Source organism: Empidonax traillii, unplaced genomic scaffold (assembly GCF_003031625.1).
Source record: "Empidonax traillii isolate 1590-97213 ecotype Southwest subspecies unplaced genomic scaffold, ASM303162v1 scaffold382:size1915631, whole genome shotgun sequence".
NCBI lineage: Eukaryota > Metazoa > Chordata > Aves > Passeriformes > Tyrannidae > Empidonax > Empidonax traillii.
Window position 1 is genome coordinate 555453 of NW_020955575.1, and position 14515 is coordinate 569967.

Consider the following 14515-nt stretch of genomic DNA (forward strand, 5'->3'; position numbering starts at 1 on the left):
TTTTTTTTTTTTTTTTTTCCTGTGAGAGTGTTGAACATGGGAACAGGTTTCCCAAGGAGGCTGTGGAGTCTCCGTCAGTTAAAACCCAACTGGACAGAGAGCCCCAAGCAACCTCTTCTAGCTGATCCAGCTTTCAGCAGGGCAGTTGGACTAGACTGTCTCCAGAGGTCCCTTGCAACTATTCTGTTTCTATGAAAATACTACCAAAGTAAAGGTTATACATACAGGATTGTCATTCTTAATAGAATTAGAAAAAAATCAAAAATTTTCAGTAATAGAGAGAGTCTAAAGTATGTTGTTTTCCTCACTTTCTAAATCTAAGATTTACATGTATAAAATCATAGAATCATTCAGGTTGGGGTAGACTTTTGAGATCATGAAGTTCAACCTTTGACTAAACTCCATCATGTCAACTAAACCATAGCACCAATTGCCATGTCCAATAATTTCTTGATCATTTTCAGGGGTGGTGACTGCCACTTCCCTGGGCAGCCCACTCCAATGCTTAACAACCCTTCCAATGAAGAAATTCTTCCTGATATCCATCCTGAACCTCCCCTGGCACAACCTGAGGCCATTTGTACTTTTTCTGTTGATAGTTACCCGGGCGAAAGACCAACCCATACCTTGCTTTAACCTCCTCTCAGGTAGTTGTAGACAGTGATAAGATCCCCTCTAGCCTCCTCTTCTCCAGGCTCTCTCATCCACTCCTCATATGACTTACTCTCCAGACCCTTCAGCAGTTTCATTGCCCTTCTCAGGGTGCGCTCCAGCACTTCGGTATTTTTCCTGACGTGGAGGCCCAGAAATTAAGTATCTAAACATAAAAGTTAAAGCAAATCCTTATGAATCATTTATATTTATTGTGTCAATCATTGTACAAAAATGATTAGCAGGCTCAAATATGTTTAATTAAATAGTATGTAAATTTTATGTAAAGAAGGAAAGTTAAGTTTGAATTTGGAAATGTGGGCTTATCAGATGTATCGTTGAATGAGGAAAAATGATGTATTGGTCCTTAGTGCTTTAACAAACAGTAGACTTCATTTTGCCAAGCATAAACCTTCTACTCACTTTTAAATAGGCAATCAGAACATATTTTTGTATTTTGTTGTATGACCCATATCTATTGCCCATCATATTAAGTGACATAAAATGCTCATTTCTGAAGAAAAAGTAATTACTAACACACTAGTGTCTCCCTTAAATGTGATTTTTTACATAAAATTGTGCTTATTGTCATTTAATGAAAGATTATTCTACATTTACCACAATACCCTGTTAATGTGCTCCTTTCAGAACCAAGCCGTGACTGTAGTTGCATTTGTGGTTGTGAGTGGCTGCAAGTTGTTAGAATGAATCTTAGAGAAATACTTTTTTTCTTCCTAATGTAGACCATTAAGGTTTCTGTCTTCCAGATTGGGAACTAATCACTGCACTCCCATCACTACTTTGATAATTTTGGATTGGCTATGGTTTAGTTTCAAAAGCAACTAACCATTTGAATTGAAAATCAAATCAAACAGAATTAGATTTTCCTGGCCTTGAAAGGTGTGATTGTTGGACTGATTTCTAGAAAAGGATCTTATTTTTAATGATGATATGCTACATACACAGTGTGACTTGCACCTCATGACAGATGAAAGTTTGGGAAAGCTCAGTCTAGGAATAGCAGTACTGCAACTGCAAGTAGACAGGCTATTTACAATAGTTTCACAATAATATGTGCTGCTTAGCTGGAAATATCTTGAATTATTAAAATATAAAAAGCAGTTGCAAAAAATTTCTGATTATGTCTCTATTAATGTTTAGAATATGAGGTCATTTTAAGTCTTTTCTTTCCTTTGTTTTCCTGCTTGGACATATTTACTTAGTCCTTATGTTCCAGCTTCGCATTACCCCTTCCCTGAGATAGACCCAACAGGCAGATAGGGTGCATGGTGTGGGGAATTCCCTATTTTCTCTCTGCCTGGCTGAACACAGTAACTAGAAATAGAGGGTAGTGGTGACTGTTTCTGCCCTCAGTAAGTGCACCCTCAGTAAGTGCACAGATGACACCAAACTGACAGTGGGTGTTCATCTGCTAGAGGTTAGGAAGGGTCTGAAGAGGCATCTGGATAAGCTGTCCAGGGAAGTCGTTGAGTCACCATCCCTGGAGGTATTTAAAGGATGCATAGACGTGGCACTTAGGGATGTGGTTTAGTGGTGAGCTTGGCAGTGTTGGGTTAATTGTTTGTCTCAATGATCTTAAAAGTCTTTTCCAACTTAGATTGTTCCATTATTCTATGATTTTACCCCCTTGGTCAATCATCCTGTATATTCAGATCCTCTCTTGTGTCCTCATGCTTTTGTCAGTTTGGATACCTATAAATTTGACATTCGCTTTCACTTCCGTTCCATCTTCTTTTACCTAATAAAGAATGATTTTTCCAAACTTCTTCACAGGTTTGTTACATTCTCCTCATCTATATCTTCCACAAAAATGCTGCCTGTAGACACATATAGGAAGATATATCTAGGTGGAAAGGAATGATATTGCATTAGCCACGCTGTATTATAGAATAGATCTGTCAAGGTACATGTGTCATAAACTATAAGATCATGTGATCCATTGCTTATGTGCTGGAGTATGACACGGTTTTTTACTGTCATTATTAATGGTTTTATTAAGACAAACAATGGAGTGCTTTGGAATTTATTGTAGTTACCTGTAGCTGTTAGTGTTACATTTTTATTTCACAGATTTGCAGTTACGTGTATACCTGATCTGAGTGACTGAAATACAAATGTACCCTTTTGCAAAATACAAAACTATCTTATAGTTGGATTTCCATATGTTTCAGTCAGTATCCTATACTGTCTTCTAAGGCATTTCATTTGCTGATGGAAAGTTGGTATGTATTTTTTTTTCCAAATGTGTTTCAAGAACTATCTTTCTGATTTTTCTGAAACAGATATCTCAAAATAGGATTGAATTTCTCATCAAGAAAGTTCAGATGAAATTCTAAGAAAGAGAATGCTTAGCTAAAGTAGTTTTTCTGCTCATTGTATGAAAGTTATATGATTTTATTTTAAATATATGATTTTATTTTAAATATATGATTTTATTTTAAAAATTATCATTTATACTTCATCTTTTTCTTCCTTTGGCATTGTTTGCAGTTTAACATAATGATCCCTACTTTTAGTGACACCCTTTTAATAGAAAGAACTTTTGGGAAATTTAATTTTCTATTGATGGCCTGCTGTTGAGCTGCTTGAAAATAAAATTCCTTGATTTTTTCTTTGGAGGGCACGCCAAATCCTAGGCTTATGCTGAACTGTGGCATTATTAAATCAATTGATGTACTGGAACTGTACTGATATGGACACTGAATTCAAAACTTAATATGTGTATTTCAGGTAAATTAGTAACCAGGACAAATTAACTATATCTAGCCATTTGTTTAGCTGCCCATGTATCTTAACTGTGTAGCTTCGGTTTTGTTTTCAAGAGCAATAGGACATGGATAAACTACTCTTCGGTTAAATAATCTCTCTTTTACAACAGCTTTTGAACTGATGGCTGAAAACATTTTACTGCTCAGTTTGTTTTTACAGAATTTTCATGTTTTTGGGAGGGAGGGGAGAGACAGCTCTTCCAATAAAGGTGGGATTGGTAAATCAATACATGCTAATATTAACCAAAGTTGGCAGTGACTATCATGATCATGTATGACATCACTCTTTATTTCAATAACATCTGCATAGGGTTTCCAGAGCCCCCCACTTATTTTATATCACAGTTTTCCTCCATTTCTTGTTTCATGGAAGACTGGAACTCAACTTTTAACCTCTGGATCATTTTCTTTTGTGTGATCGCCATCTTTTACCATTTGCTCAAAGACAGAAATTGGCTTTTTTGCCTAATTTGGATGTGTTTATGATAGATTCTGGTAAAAAAAGCTGTCTTCTTCATAGGAAATCACTCCTGTTTCTTTCAGCTTTTGCTCTTCACTGCTTTCAGTCATCATCAAACCTTCTTTTCACTTCAAGAAATGTCAAAACAATTACTAATTAGATATTTTGATTCAGGTTTTTTCATCTTGCTGTGTATTATACATAAAATTCTATTACACACATTTTTTTACTTACAACTAGATTCCCCATTGATTAGCTAATTTCCTTTCTTCCTGCTCTTTTATCCTGTTTTACTAGAACAAAATTGTTTTAAACAATTATATAGCTGCTGTACTTCACAGTTATTTATGCATGACTGCAATTTTCTTCCACAGGTATGTATTTTATTTTACTCTGTTTGGAGAATTCTGTTTTTCATAACACCAACATTTTTCAAGTTCAACAAATAATTGATGGTGTCTTCCCGTTGGCTGGCACAACTAATTTGAGTGAACTCCCTGCAAATCAATATATCCGTCTTTTGTATTGCAAGCATGCAAATTGTTCTTCTCTGGCTATTGATATTCTCCTGCTCTCAGGTGCTACAACACTCAGTATTTTCAACCTATTTACCAGTAATAAAGACAAAGAAGTATAGTATATTGTGGTAGTTTAACCAGTGTAGGAACATAGCCAGACATGCATGAAATGTCATAAGGAAAATATGGATGCCTTGTGTTTGATACCATACACCAGAAAGGGAAGTATTTATTCTTGGTATGAGAGAAATAGTTTCAAATCACTCCAGAACTCTGAGCTCTGCTAAAAGGTGCTCTGAAGCAAATGTCTGTTAAGCTTACTTGGTGGATAATTGATATATTTATTCATGGAGTGTTATAGTAGATTTTCTTCAAAATCAAGAATAGGCCAACCTTCCAGACTCGAGAGATTGTTCCAATCAGCCACTTCCCAAGGGTTTGCAGGAGACCAAATGCTCATCTTTTCAAATGATCACAGAGAAAACATTATAAAAATATATGTTCTTGTGTGTGTGTCTATGTGTGTTTGTGTAATACATATTTAAGAGAGCAAAACTAGAAGATATCATAAATATGGAGCTGCAGACTTGTAAGAAAGAAAAAAGAATATGCAACGTTATGAAATCTTATAGTACGCAAATTCTTTAACCTCACACCTAGAGAAAAGTGATCAAAGTCATGCACTTCTAAAGGAGAAAAGAGGGTATAATAACATTAAACATCTCACTTCAGATCTTCTCTCAGAAACCCTTGTATTTGTGCAGTATCTTACTGCACCTAATTAATTTTTCTAGCCATCCATTTTTTCTAGTCATCTATTATCCTACTACTTTGTCATGAGCCCCTAAGCTTGATGCCATATGTTATGAGCCAAGACCTACAAAATGCGCTGAAATTCAATACCTACTTATTTAATCTAGATGTCTTTGTTGTACTATTTCTTATCAGTCCCTGTGTAACTTTGCTGCTTTAATTATTCACATTGTTGCAGCTTTGAGAACAACTGCAGTAATAGAACAACTAAAGAAAGGTATAGGGGTATTTGTTGCTTCCAGTTTATGAAATTTGCAGCTGACACTGTAATTTTGTCAGCTGAGAGAATTAGACACCTAAAATATTTCTAGAAGAATCAATATCCAAGCAGGTACAGCTTGTGATGTTATTGAAGCATTTTTTGGAATTTCATTTTTAGTAGCTGTAAAAAGTAGAAGATGAAATAAAAAATTATCATTTTCAGGTGAAATGGTAGATTGGTTATTATTATTAGAGCACATAACCTATAGAACATACAACTCTCTTTAGAAACATATAGCCCACAAATTGACCATATTATACTAATTTGACAATAAATTTTCAAGTAAAAATAGTTCTTATCAGATACAAAGTCTCCTTACACTTACTTTTCAGTCTTCCAAAGGTGTTCAAAGGAGTAACTGAAAAAGCTTAGGCCTTTAAAACAGTAAAAGTCCCTTTTGATGTAGAAAAAAAATTATCTGAACAGTTTTTAACTGTCCTTCCTGACACTGCTTTTACCAGTATGTTAGATACCATCTCTGTCCTGTTATAATATCTCTTTATACCTAGTCTATAAATTAGATTAAATTCGTTGGAGTGTGATGCTTTTAATTTCTTTTCTGCCAGACTTCATGTGAAAATTCTTCATCTACTTTCTCTAGTGGATATGACTACAGAAGAGATTAAACATTAGGTGATTTACTGCTGTTTCTTCACTTGAACATCCAGCAACTATCTACTGTCTGCTGCATGCCTGTCCTCCTTATTCTTCCAGAAAGCCACTGTTTTCCAGTTATTTTCAGGATCTACAGGATTTTCAGCATCTTTAGAAACTTTTTCTACATCTCTTATATGATACTTCCTTACCAAAACTAAGACTATCAAGAGTATATGGTCTTCCAGCCCAAAGTTATACTATCTATAAAATGATTGCACAGAGGCAGAAAACAGATTGTGTCTAGATGAAGTGTATATAGGGGACCCAAAGTTAAGTCAGCAGTTTAGAAATAGTAAGCTGCAATTTTTTTGCAGGGAGACAGAAAGAATCCAAAGAGAAATGGAGATGAAGCTGATGCCTTAAAATTCTTAAGATTTGTAACAATGGATTTTTATTATGGTTGTATAGTTTCTGACACTTTAGAATAGCAGTTGACAGTTACCAAACCCTGTTCTCACACTTGAAGTTGAATTTGCGAAATTCTTCAGGTTTTGTTTAATGTTTCTTTCAAGGGAAAAGGCTATAGCAAGCATGTCTTCTTTGGGACATATACCTAGAAAAGCATAAGATATTACTGTAGTCAAAGCAATCTTGAAGACCCAGGAACCTTGGAGGAGCTTCAGAGAGCGTGTGCTCCAGAGAGGAGGAAGATGAGGAAGAAAGGGCTCTGGAGACCTCCATCTCAGTTCTGGTGAGGCATGACAGGGGGGCAGATCTGCTGGGGGTTGATAATTCTCAGATTGGATGGATTAGTGCTGTAAAATTGTAGAACCCCTGTACACTCACATGCACTTTTATGTATTTGCTGCACCAAATCTACCTTATCTATACTAATACTGTCCAGAAAATTTTTTCTATTTTAGGCAACAAAACAACCTCAGAAGAGATGTGTAATCCTATACTCTGAATATGATTAAATTCACTGGAAAGCTCAGTCTATCCTCAATACCTAGCACGTATCACAGTAATGGATTGGACCATGTGGACTGGAACATTTAAATAATATTTAAATAAATATTTATAATTATAATTAGAAATACTAAGAGCTATTGTTATTAAAAAACCCACAACTTATCCTTTTTAATAAAGGGATTATTTGTCCTGGATCTGTGTAGAAAACTTACCAACATCCTCAAGAAAACTGTTTATTAAAGAGTTAAGTAAAATTTAAACCACTCTGGGCTTGATTCAAAGAGCCATAGCTTCTACACTAAGCTCCTTAGATTTTCATTTGGTGGAAGCTCATATAGCTGTTGATGTAGCTGCACAGTGCTAATTTCTGTCAGCTAATGATCAGGCCTAAGGTACTCTGCTTTGGATAAAAACAATAACGATTCTGGCACCATCTAGAATTTTTTATTATTCTCTTTACGTAAGTTGCTTTCAATTAACCAGAGCAACTTGTCTTGGGGCAACAGAATTGAACCTTAAACTCAGGGAAAATGTGTGATTTGCTCCCAGGTTCCCCTTTCTGGGATGGCACTGTGGTCTGTAGGCTGTGTTGACAGGGCATGCCTGTCTCTTGCTGTCTGTCTTTATTACGGTCACAGCAGCAAGCACTGTTCATTGCTGCACACTCAATTACTTGTACAGACAAAACTAAGTAACAAAAATGCCTCCTGCCACAGTGTAATTAATCCTCTAGAGTCCCATAGGCAATAAGCAACTGCACAAACAGCTGACTAATCTGCCAAAGTACGCAGATACCTCGATTTGCAACGCACTCAGTTGTCTGCTGGTATTTCTATACTTAATTGTCCTTTGTCATATAGCTGAATGGAATTCTTAACTTGCAATTACTTGAAAGCCACTACTCATTGCTTGCATATTTTTACAATGGATCGTTTATTTCTAACCTTTTGACATATCTTTTCCCTTTAAACATTACAGGGCAATACCCTCACTGCATATAAGCAAGGAGAGAGTAATTTTTTTTGTCCACTACCCTCTAGAGTTTGATGTTCATTATTCTTTGTATATTCCCTTCAGAAAACTTTTAAAGTATATTCTTTATCAGGAGTAATTAAATTGTAAAAGTTCACATTAAACACTTCGGATTGCAACAAGTCAGGTGTTAAAAAATATGATAGAAGGAAGATACACTTTCCATTTTCTTGATATAGATCTGACCTTTGGTGTATAATAATCACATGCTATGACAGATGACCTTAGCTGGAAACTTCTACATGTAATAATGATAGATTTGTTTAGATTTTTTCTGACATTAGGCAAAGTATGCAATGATAAACGTGTTGTTAAAACACAGGGTACACTTTTATATTTTCTTGAGATAACATGAATTTTTTCTCCTTTTATGTAGCACTAACAAAAACAAATAGTAGTTATGTGCCTGTAGTCATGCTCCATAAATGGATAGCCCTCTTATTCAAAATAGTGTACTGTTTTTCTCAATTAAAATACAATAATGTTTGTTGAATTTGGTAGAATTTAGTGTGAAAAGAAATAGATATACTTGAGGTCATAAGATGATTCATCCTTCAGAAAAATAAAAGATCACAGCAATGTTTTATTCTTAATTGGTATAACAATATTGTAAGAATTCCTAACACAATTTTCAATTACAATTACAACTTCTGAGTCCAGTCAGTCAATCATACATATTTAAAGATGGAAAAAAATCTTTGGAATATAAGTTTGGAAAATATTTTTGGAAAGATCAAATCAAGAACCTGTCTTAGGACCAGAAAGAAAGGGGATAAAAGCTGAACTCGAAACTGAATTGCATTTTCTTGAGGGTATGAAAATGAGTAGCACAAAAGAAAACGAAAATAAAAGTATGGTTAGAATACTGATGGTAAAGGTGGAAAGGTATCATAGAATCATTTCTCTTAGATCTTAATCAACCTTTAAAACAGAGATCCTAAAATCATTTTGGTTGGAAAAGATATTTTAGATCATAGTCTAACCTTTAAGTGCACTACTGCCAAGTCCACAACTAAATCACGTCCTCAAGTGCCACAACTACACATCTTTTAAATACCTCCAGGATCAGTGATTCAACCATTTCCCTGGTCAGCCTGTTTCAATGCTTGACAACCCTTTTGGTGAAGAATTTTTTCCTTGTATATGATCTAAATCTCCACTGAAGCAACTCATGCATGGATTACCAATGTTAAATCATCAAGTAAAAGTAACCCATAGATGATTTGGTAAAACTGATTGTCTGTTAAGATAACTAATAGAACTTGGAGCACTGAAGTAGTCTTTCTGGGATCAGTAAATCTTTGAGACATATAACAGCTGGAGGTATCTCCAAGGAGAGTGGAAATTTCATACTGAATATTTGTTTTTGTGTCACAATATCATCCTGATGAAATATTAACACAAAAATTGGAAGCTGTTATCAAAGCAGAGGATTGTAGACTTCACAAAATAAATAAAACCTCCTAACCAAACAATTTCCCACCTAAAAAAAAAGCTATAAATGAAGTAATAAAAAAGGGACCTAACTAAAAAGCATTAAATGTTGGGTTTGGCCCATGATGATCTACAGTAGGAAGTTTTGCTCTCACCTTGGTGAGCATCACCCACATAGGGCAAATGGGCTGTATTCAGGTGTTCTACCCCATCTATAGTCTGCATTAGAGCTTCAGAGGGGGCTCACTTCTAAAAATGCAATATTTGATTCTGAATTGAATCAAAAAAAATTGAAAAAATGGGAAGTTTTTTTCTTATACAACTACTGCTGTATAAGACCCTGGTAAGACCCCTCTTGTGATGGAAACTGAGACTGAAACTGGGAGGGAGAAGGGCTGTTGACATGTTTGGGAGGGCCTACCTTTTATTGGAAGAGATTGGCTTGAGTATCCAAGCAAAGTTGAGAAGAAATATGGATTTGTTCACAAATATCCAAAGAATGAATAAATGCTGTTCAAACTAAAGAATCATTTTAGCACAAGAACAGAAAATTAGATTAATGTTGCTAACCAGTGAAACACTCAGATTTTGGATTTGTTCTGTGAGGATGAAAATCTCTAGGATGAAATAATTTAGCTGTTTTTAAACTGGAGATCATGAAATGTGGCATCTGTGATAGCAGGACTTGATTCCTGCTGTCAGCTAGGACTTTTTGTGTTCTCTTTTCCTCAGTACTTAGCAATTTAATTCATACATCTTATATTCAACACACAAAGAATCAGCTACAATTTCAAATAGAGCAAATTTTCCTTCTGAAGGCCCTTTTTAAGTTTTAGTGTTATCAGTTATACTTTATTTTAGAATGACAGTAGTCATTAGGTTCAGATCTGCAAAAATACTTAGATATAGCAAAGGGTAATTTTAAAATATCCCACTCTGGGTTTGTAACCTGATGTAGTTACATGAGTAATTGTACTCAAATTCTAAGTCAACTTCTACACTGCCATGCTTAAAGCACTACAGTTCCATTGAAGTTAGAACTCTGGCTGATTGCTGGGTGTACCTCTTAGGGCATTATCAGCTGATATGACTGTCCTTTTAAAACTAGATACTAGAAATTGTGGTTATCTTGACTTTTCTCTTTAATTTACATACGTAATTTTCTTTCCACTTCTCAGTTTACTTAGAGATCATCTCTTCTAACATCCCAGTAAAACCAAGGTCAGCTTCTAGTCTGCAATGTGGGCTAGTCCTTAGATCAGAATTTTATCCATTTGAGCTCTCAAATATCTCTAAAGATGGAATTTCTAAAGCCTCTGCAGAGTAAACCTGTCATGATTTGCTGAAGAATATTTTCTTGTATCTAATTTCCAGGGCACCTCATTGGTCAGGATTTCCCTGTGGCTGGGGCTGCAGGGTCTCTCTGGGGTCCATCAGGGCAGCATCTGACAGTCAGCACTTGGCCCAGCAGGTAGGACATCAAAGGGGTACCAGGGGCAGTTCCAGCCTCAGGCATCAGGCACCCTGGGGACAGGGACAGTCAGAGGCCAGTCTGGGCCACTAGCCCATAAGTACAGGTGAGGATCAGATCTGGTGAGTGAACTCAGGGTCAGATAAAGTCACAGGAAGACCAGATAGGGCTGTAAGAATGAGGGTCACAATCTGGAGCAGTGGGGTATCTGGTTGAACACAGCACAAGCACCACTCCAAAACAGCTGAAGCTGAATAGCAAAGCCTCCTCTAGGACCAGCTCCCAAGTAAGGGGCAGGGGATCCCTTTCCTAGGCTTTTCAGCAGAGCTTCTCTCTGGGAACACTGTATTTGACCTTCCTCTGGTTTTCTTCAGGACAAGTATTTTCAGGGAACTGGCTTTGAACAACCCTGAAATTTTACACTCTGAAATAGAAACCCATGCCTTCAAAAATTTCTGGTCAAAACACCCTCTGTATTGAGTTAAACAAATACATTTGAGATCAAGAAACACTGAGAACTTGCATAAAATGTTTACCATGAATATTTGTAAGGTTCTTAATTTTATTAAACTAGATACAGCAGTGTGTGTTTTTGTAATATAAAAAAGCATAATTACATTTCCCTCAATGTCAAACAGAAATCAATACTTACCCAAGAAAATACATTGATTTCATAGGGAGGTTTGGATCTTGTGCATGCGATTCTTAAAAAAAATAGGGAAATATTTTTTTCTTGAGAGATTTTATTCAACTCATTAAAGCAAATTAGAATTTTAATTTGAAGCCCTGAATTTTGATAGCTGAATTAAGTGGGTAGTGTGGAATGCAAGAGTAAATTTTGAGAGAGTATGAGACCCGTGAGTACAGCTCAAGAGACTCATGATAGACGTTTGTTAAGACATTTGTTTAGAAGTGTATCACAGTTCATTAATTGCTGTATATCCTCTGTCTTTTTTCTCTGTCATTGAGTTACTATGGTTGGTTATGTTCTGTCAAGTTGCCACATTGAGCCTAGATTTTTGTTTGCATGACACTGAAAACATTGCCTTAGGGGTTAAACAATTCTTTTTTAATTTATGTTTACCTTGTAAAATTTCCCCACTTTAGTATGTGGGCTATCAGCAACAGCTTATGCCACTGCTAAAACAAATCTCTTGTATTGTTATTTATGTTTGTTATAAACTGTTATTTACACAACAAGTTGTAACCATGATTTACAGTGATAACATTAATTAATTACATTTCACTCAGCACCTCACCTGCCAGTAATTTGGCCTTAATTTTTACAGAATTTATTCTTGTTTTACAGTGTGGAAAGCCTGTTGGCCTTTTGCGAAAGGACATGATCAATGGCATTCCATGGCAGAAATGCAAAAAAGGCGCAGAAATGCAAGAAAGACATAGAAATCAAAGTTTTGTCTGGTGAAGCTATGACCCACATATCCTTCAAGGTAGCCTATGAGGCTACAGTGTTCTGCACCACCAGTCTCTGGTAAAATCATTAAATAAGGTAAAGATTCAACACACAAGCATTAAGCAAGACCACTGAGTTGTGCATTATTCTGAAAGCTGCTGAATAGCAGAAGGTAAAGTAATCATTCAGTAGATTCAAGATGAAGAAAATAAAAGGCTATCTTATGTTACAATTGATTTCAGTCTGCTGAGATATGCACTGCACATTTTGATTAGCTGGGTAATGCAGTGTATGCTTCTGCTAGGAAGGAGAAATCCAACACATTATTGTGCTTCTGTTGGCTGCCTATCCATTCATCAAAGCTTTCCTAATTTACATTCTATTTCCTTTGATGCAATCAATGTAAAGAATAGAGGGTGTTACCTTGCATTTCTATACTTGGATCTGATTTGGCATCTGTGAACAACATAGCCTAGCAATGTTGCAAGTTAGGAAACATTTTGCTACTGCCATCAATTATATTGTTCAGTGACCTTCCTTCTCCCTGCTGTGCTTTGAAAATACGGGTATATATTTCAAGATGTCTTTTTTGCCTACACTATTTGTTTTACATAGCAACACTCTGTGAAAATGAGAGATGGTAAACAACATCCTTAATGCTTAAGATGAAGAAGCCAATGGCTACTTATCCACCATTATATTGATGTACAGTTACTATAACAGTGAATATAAATAATAATACCATTAATCCTCCATGTCATAAAGAACTACATACATACCCTCCAGCACTGTGGTTTGCATTACCAGTTCCTGCACTTGAGCTTTTTACTCCCCCAGAAAAATGTGTTTGTTACTGTGATCTCACTTCTTGAAGATATAGAAATATAATAAACTTGATAGTGCATTAGGAAGTAACTGTAGTGGTTTTGTTTGGTTTTGTGTGTTTTGTTTTGGTTTTTTTTTAGTTCTAACTGGTGAAAATGAGCAATCAATGGACCTTTATTATTATTTTCATATTTATACCTAAGAACATTTATAACCCAATATCTTATTATCCTATAGCATATCTTCGGATGCATGACTCCCATACTGTATACTTGAGTTCTTTAATTGATAGGATGAGATTAAAAAAAAATTTTTCGTGACTTTAAGATTGCCCAGTACAGTATAATCATTGTGTGTATTATATTAGCTCATGGGGCAAAAGAGATAGGGATGACAATTAAAATCATAGGCGATGTCTACTCCATCAAGAACTGAGAGAGAAAAAAACCATTTCAATTAAGTCACTATTCTCTCTGTAGCCATTAGAACAACTTAAATTTAAATATGATACTGATGCCTTTATCATTAAACAACCCAAAATAACTTTTACAAAACTGGGATCAGAAATGAGAATGTTGTTCCAGGTTTCCCAGTGAAATTCCCTCTGTAAGACTTTTCATCTTTCAAAATGAGAGTTTGCATGTGTACTCTGGACTGCTGACATGAAACAGCTTTATAATATTGTTCTTACTACCTTCATATTTCTATATGATTTTCTATCCCACAAACACTTACCTCTAAGGAGCTGGGAATATCAACTAGTCCTGAAAACATATTCTGAGCCTGAACATCTGTTAATCCTGTTTCAGATTGCCCATACAAGGAACCAGGGAGTAGATGGCTGTCAAAGAGGAAGTCCTGTTCAAATGAAGGACTTTCAAATGAAAGAAATCCAGGACAAGGAAAGAAGAATAAATAAATTGAATAAACATCAAGAGAATTGATAAAAATGCTTATGGAAGCTGGGGTATCATACCTGGAAGATGTTGCAATACAGTTTTCTGTATAGCTTGCACATTAGTTTCCCAGAGAACACCCCCTAGAGATGCATTTGTCTTATTTGTAAGGAATACCTAGGTGGTTCATGAGCATATGGGCATACTAACATGAATGATACTAGCAAAGTACATTTACTTTTATCTTTAAAAGAGAACAAACAGGTGAAATTTAATAAAGTGCATGGTTTTATGTGTAGGCTAAAAAGGCTTGGAAATCCAAGGGGAATATCTGTCGACTGTGATGTAGAGCAGTAAGGAAAACATAAATTTCTGTAATAT